The sequence below is a fragment of the Lacerta agilis genome, chromosome 7 (assembly GCF_009819535.1).
Source record: "Lacerta agilis isolate rLacAgi1 chromosome 7, rLacAgi1.pri, whole genome shotgun sequence".
NCBI classification, from domain to species: domain Eukaryota; kingdom Metazoa; phylum Chordata; class Lepidosauria; order Squamata; family Lacertidae; genus Lacerta; species Lacerta agilis.
Window position 1 is genome coordinate 33,208,206 of NC_046318.1, and position 6,000 is coordinate 33,214,205.

At 41.6% G+C, this 6,000-nt stretch overlaps 1 long non-coding RNA gene across 1 annotated transcript in view; it reads left to right on the forward strand.

The window, feature by feature from the left end:
- LOC117049818 overlaps window positions 1-5,355 on the forward strand; it is a 59,020-nt gene extending 53,665 nt beyond the window's left edge. The window contains exon 3 of the long non-coding RNA XR_004427014.1: window positions 4,886-5,355. This is a non-coding gene — a long non-coding RNA (uncharacterized LOC117049818). The remainder of the gene's footprint in view (window positions 1-4,885) is intronic.
- Window positions 5,356-6,000: the final 645 nt, after the last annotated feature.

Genomic DNA, 6,000 nt, shown 5'->3' on the forward strand with positions numbered 1-6,000 from the left:
ATGCTTAATCTCCTGCCTCTTAATAAGGCGTCCAGGAAGGCACAGCCCCCCTTCTTTGCCAACTCTGTAGTTTCTCCCTACAGAGAGACCTCTTCAGAATTCTCTCTTTCAGGACAGATGAGAAAAGGCAGGCACAACTGATCTCAAGCCCCCTCCCCATCTCTGACGAGAGAGGCCTTGCGCTGAGTGCAAGAGACAACCCTCTCCCCCTCAGCTGCTCTCCTTGTAGAACAGAAAACTCTCATAGCCCCTGAGGGGAAGGCCAGAGCTGCCCCTTGGCTCCTAAATGGTTGCTTTCATCAGAAACCTTTTGGAATAAATGTGTCCGGGAGCACCCTGGGGCAATATTAGACATGAACGCTGCTATGATCTATTTAAGCATGTGTGAGATCTGTATAAATAAGCCCCTCAAATCCCCCTCCCCTTTCTTCTCTCTTTCTGTCTATGAACCCTGACTAATGTCTTGAATGAAATCTTTAAATGTTTGATTTCAAAGTAGAGGGTGAAGATTTTCTTCTTCTTCTTCTTCCCTATCTGTAAAAAAGGGGGGGAGGGAGGAAGAGGTCATGTGGAGAATGTTGATTTTAGAAGGGGGGGAGGCAAACCCATTGCGCCTATTTTCATGGAGTGGGGGGGGGGGAATCCACAGAATGAGTCTTCAGCCTTGGCACCTGCTCCAGAACCTTCTTGATGAAGCAAAGGTTGTCTTCATTAAGAGCATTAATATTCATGCAGCATGGTAATTTTGACACAGAAAAGGTCTCTGTAACCTTTTCTTGTGTGAGAATTTTTTACTTCTCAAGGAAATTACAGTCCAGCAATGACTTAATTAATGCTGGGTTTCTTCAGCGGGTTTTGAAAAGCTGTCAGTTTAGGCTTGCCGTAGCTGTCAACCGAGGTGAAGTCTCCGGCTAGATAGATTGAAGGGAGGGAGGGAAAATATCCAAGTTCTAACATGGATCCATGTTGGGGCGGGGGGAGAGAAGGGGGGAAGTCGCCTACCTCTCCGGCGTTAGCTTTAATTAGCAACCTGCTTGCCTTAATATGAGGTCATTTAATATTGGTCTGTAGTACATAGTCTGAATTAAATAACCAATTTTTCAGCCACTTTATCATTTCTATTGTTTTCATTCAAGCATCTGTTTCTCCTAATTTGTTTCGGTGGATAACATCCCTTCTATCTTGCTGGGAGAAGCCGTCTGATTTAAATGAGAGATTCACTTAAGGGGGAAAAATAGCAACGAGGGTGGAGCAATATTTTGTCTTAAAACTGTCCATCAAAAGGACCAAAGAAGAGTGTCGGCAAATGATGTTTATAAATCAAAGCTCACTCTCTTTCCCTCTACACATTTTGACTACAGAATACAGTATGCTAGGCATTGATTAAGCTACCAAGATGTCTGTGTAGATTATTTGAACGGCAGAAAATTACTAAGAATATTCTTTTTTTAAGTGCTGTTTTGGGAGATTTGATGGAAACTACTCTAGTGCTACCCTGCCCCTTTCCACTTTTGTCTCCATTCTCCAGACAAGTGTGAACGGGTGTCTGCAGTTAACCAGAGCTTTGGAATACATTACACGCTGCACCATTTCTGACTTATCCCTGCTGCACAAGGTCCGTTTTGCTGCACGGTTGTGGAGCAAAGTGAAACTACAGCCTTGCCATTTCAAATACCTTCCAGGCTTTGCTTGGAAGTTGAATGCCTTGATGCGGCTAGGCATAGCTAAAGTAGGTGCCCGGCAAAGGCAGTTCTGCTAATAATCTCACCACAGGAACCACCCTCAATTTTTTAAAAAAATATATGACATGACATAAACCAGCTCGTTACAATAGTAAGAGTGAAAACAAAGCAAGGTTTAGAGGAATTCATGATGTTAAGACCCAACGTGGTCCACAAAGCAGTGCAGGGGCTGGTTTGAGTAACTGAGTTCTTCCTAGTCTTGGACTTGCAGGGTAGCTTTGAACAAGTCAAATCCTTGAGCAAATCCTTTGCTTTCAGCCTATGAAATCGCTTTGTGCCATTGGCATCCTAACTGGTAACCAAGCCCATCCACCACCATCACCACACCTGTACTGAATGCAGAGGAAGGTAATATTATTATTATTGTGGGACTCACAGACTTCACATTGCGATATTGGACCCAAAGAACAGGCATTCAAGCAGAAACACACCCACACACATTTTTATATAGTTTCTTGTCTGTGAAATTAATAATAATAATAATAATTAATAAATAAATAAATAAATAATTTACCCAACACTACTGTAGGCAACTTAACAATTAAAACTACACATACAGTGCTACAAGTACTAATGTTTAATATATATTAATTAAACACCGTGAAAGAAACACCTAAAGCAAGACCCCACTTGGAGCAAAAGTAAAAAACAAAACAAAATCCCCATCTCAAAATAACAATCCCAATGGGCAATATTAAACTACTGGTTGGCATGGGGGGAGGGAGGAGATATATTAACCCTAGGACACTTAAAAACCCGAAGAACAAACAGTGCTTCTCCTATGGGAGAACAGTGAATGGTCTCCCAGGATTTAATGTTTAATGACTACAAGACAGAGACTGTAAAGCAGTTGGCACAAAGAAAATGTTGTTATATGCACAATACAGCACAGATCCATTATGTGGTCTTATTGTATATTAGTAATCATATGCTGCTTTTGGGGGCACGCTGAAAAGGGTCATGTAGTCATACAGATTTTAAGCACAAATAATGGTCACTCCCCTGAATGTATACAATCAGAAGCTGCTATCCTGTCTACCATGGGCTAAGTACATGATGGGAAATCTGTGATATGATTTTCCATTGTTTTGTTTTGTTTTAAAAGTAATGGTTGCCTTACATTGGAGGTTCCGTTGAAATGAAGTGAAAGGGGAGTGGGTTTAAATATGTCCTTGTGTCATCCCCTTCTGAAAATATTTGACCAATTTGTAAATTGCTTTGAGGTTTTTCTTTTACAATCAAGCGGTCTATACGTTTTATGAAATAAATAAACAGCACAAAACATATAGGTACTAGTGTGTTTTTCTGTATAGGCCAAATAGTAGCTGTGAGTCTGTTTTGCAGAGAAAGTGGGGGAAGGTAGGATATTATACCCCTTCCCCAGTGCCACAGTCCTGATATTCTCTCCCTCCTACTAATGCAACTCACAAAAAAGTGGGACATCCGATTATGGATCTTCCATAGCTACATGCATTTCTGTCCTTCGATCCATCTGAAATCAGCAGAACTGAACAGCCTTGGTAGAAAATGCAATGACACTTTGAAATTTCAGAGAAAAACTGAATGTACTGTATATCAGAGCATTGTATGAATTGTTAGTACACATCTGGTAAAATGTCTATGGGTTTGTATACATACACATAAACACACACACACACACACACACAGAGAGACAGGAGTTCTGAAAAATTGATAATTTATTCAAATTATAAAGCACATTTTCTCTCTTAGATTAATAAAGTACAGCTCTCACTGGAGTTGTCTATTACTTTATAACCTCCCAATGGACCACTGTAACGTGGGTGCACTCTTAGGACCCCCTGGAAACTTCACAAGGTGCAGAATGTGGCTGTTTTGTTATTAATAAGCGTAAGCATTGTTAAACCCTGCTTATGGAAGACAATCTTACTCAGCTACGAGTGATCACCAAATAAGAAGAAGAAGAATAGCTGACCCATTAAACTTATCCTCCACAGGCTGCACTGACTCCCACGTTCCACAAGTACAGTAAGATGGCTAACCAGCTCTAAGCCAAAGCAAATGGGTGCTAAATCACACAGAGCTCTTTTGATTGATTCCAGCTGAACCCAGAAGCAGAAGACTTAATTTCACCCTTTCTAACTGTTTCTATATTCAACAAGCTGGTAGCAAGGCAAATGGTACACTGGCTCTGGTTTTCAAATTTCAATATGCAGTAAAGACATATTGATAGTTTATGCTGATTTCTAGAAGGTGGGCCTTTGCCGCTTTAAATTTCAATTTAGGAAGTGTTTTCGCAGTTGAACAGAAATGCATATTAAAAATAAGTTTAAACACAGGGAGATTTTGTAAATGCAAATTGTATGAAAAATTGCAGCACTACAAGTGAACAGAATTTTTTTTTGCAGCAGGAGGGCCATAGTTTCAGTAACAGAGCAGCTGTTTTGCATGCAAAACATCTCAGGTTCAAGTCCTGACATCTCCTGGTAGGACTAGAAATGCCACCCATCTGAAATCCTGGCGAACCACTGCCAGTCAGTGCGGACAGTATAGAGCTAAAAGGACCAATGGTCCGACTTGATGTAAGGCAGCTTCCTATGTTCCTATCCGAAAAGGATATTATACACCTTCCCTTTTGCACCCTAGCTGAGTGCAAATTCTCAAGACTTATGCCAAATTCAATCTCCACACTATCATGCTTTTTTGAACATTCATATAGATCCATGAACCAAAATGATAATTCCCTGGAAATATATAATCAGTGCAGACACAGATTATTTACACTGCCATGAAGGATTTCCATAGTGCTCCTTATCAGTCCTTCCACTTTCTTGGAAGGAAGTCACATTAATTTTAAGGCTGACTCACAAGCAACCATGTACCTATGCAAATTCTTCTGAGTTCCACGGGGTTTACTCCTGAGGGTTCTTAGTTTGTCCTCACCTTAAGAATGAAAGTAAAATGGAGATGCTCAAAGGCCTTTTTTATTATTTTAACACCACATGCTGTGGAATTTGTTTTCCCCCTCATAATCCTGCACATACACATTGCAATCTGCTTGCTTTAAAGAATATCTCAGAGCGCCACAGACAAAACAGTGAGAGCTGTATTTTTAATGTCATTACATAACAAAATAAATATTTTATCTTTCCTGTGCATAATAGAGTAATTAGACAGCACAGCGTATTGGATTAGCACACATCAGTGATGCATATTAATCACAGAATGGAGACAGAGCACTACGAGATGCAGCAGAAGCTCGGTGAGTACCCATTTATACACAAACGGAAAAATAATAGTCTTTCTATTTCAGACGGCATGACATTTTATAGGTAAATGTTAATTTCGTTTTCACTTGGGAGGAGCCACTTAGCTTACCATAGACCACATGATCTGCATGTGCATGTCCCACATTTACTGACCAGCATCTCTAGTTAAGAGGATCTGAGTAGTAGCCTGGCTAGCAAAGACCTCTGTCTGCTTCCAGATGACAGTGTGAGCTGTCTTGGAAAAGTACTCAGAAATTACAACAGGTTCACAATGCAGCTGCCAGATTATTTGACCAGATAGGTAACAGGAACGTCCATTTGCAAACAGTTGCACTAGCTCACTATACAGTTTCTAGGCTCAAATTAAGGTGGTGGCATAGTGACATTAAATCTGAAAGCACTGAACCATCTAGGATATCTGCAGATCCACCTATCTATAGTTAACACTCCCCATCAAAGGCTCTGCCTTTGATCCCCTAAACCACTGTTTCTCAAACTTGGATCCCCAGCTGTTGTTGGACTACAACTCCCATCATCCCTGGCCACTGGTCCTGCTAGCTAGGGATGATGGGAGTTGTAGGCCAACAACAGCTGGGGACCCAAGTTTAAGAAGCACGGCAAACACTTGAGACACAGCGGTGGGCGTGTCTATCTTTAACAAGACATTTTCAGCCTTGGCCCCAAGGCTTTGGAATTACTTGCTGGGGAGAGTCCACTCTGCCCCCTCTTTGTAGGCTTTTCAATGCCTTATTATGCTAGTTTTATGCGGGGATTCTTTGCTGGAGCTTCCCGCGTGTAAGTTTAGGCCACCTACACACGGGATTCCAGTTGCTGGGGATCTGCGGCCAGCACCTCACATGCGTAAATGCACGGGCGCCGGCCGAGCCTGCGAACGGAGCGGCCGATAATTCTGGAGCATAAACTCGCACCGTACCGCTCTCCGCCAGGCTAAATCTGAAGGTGCGTGAGTGGTTCGGATGAAAATGCCTCGTGAAATTATCTACAAACAC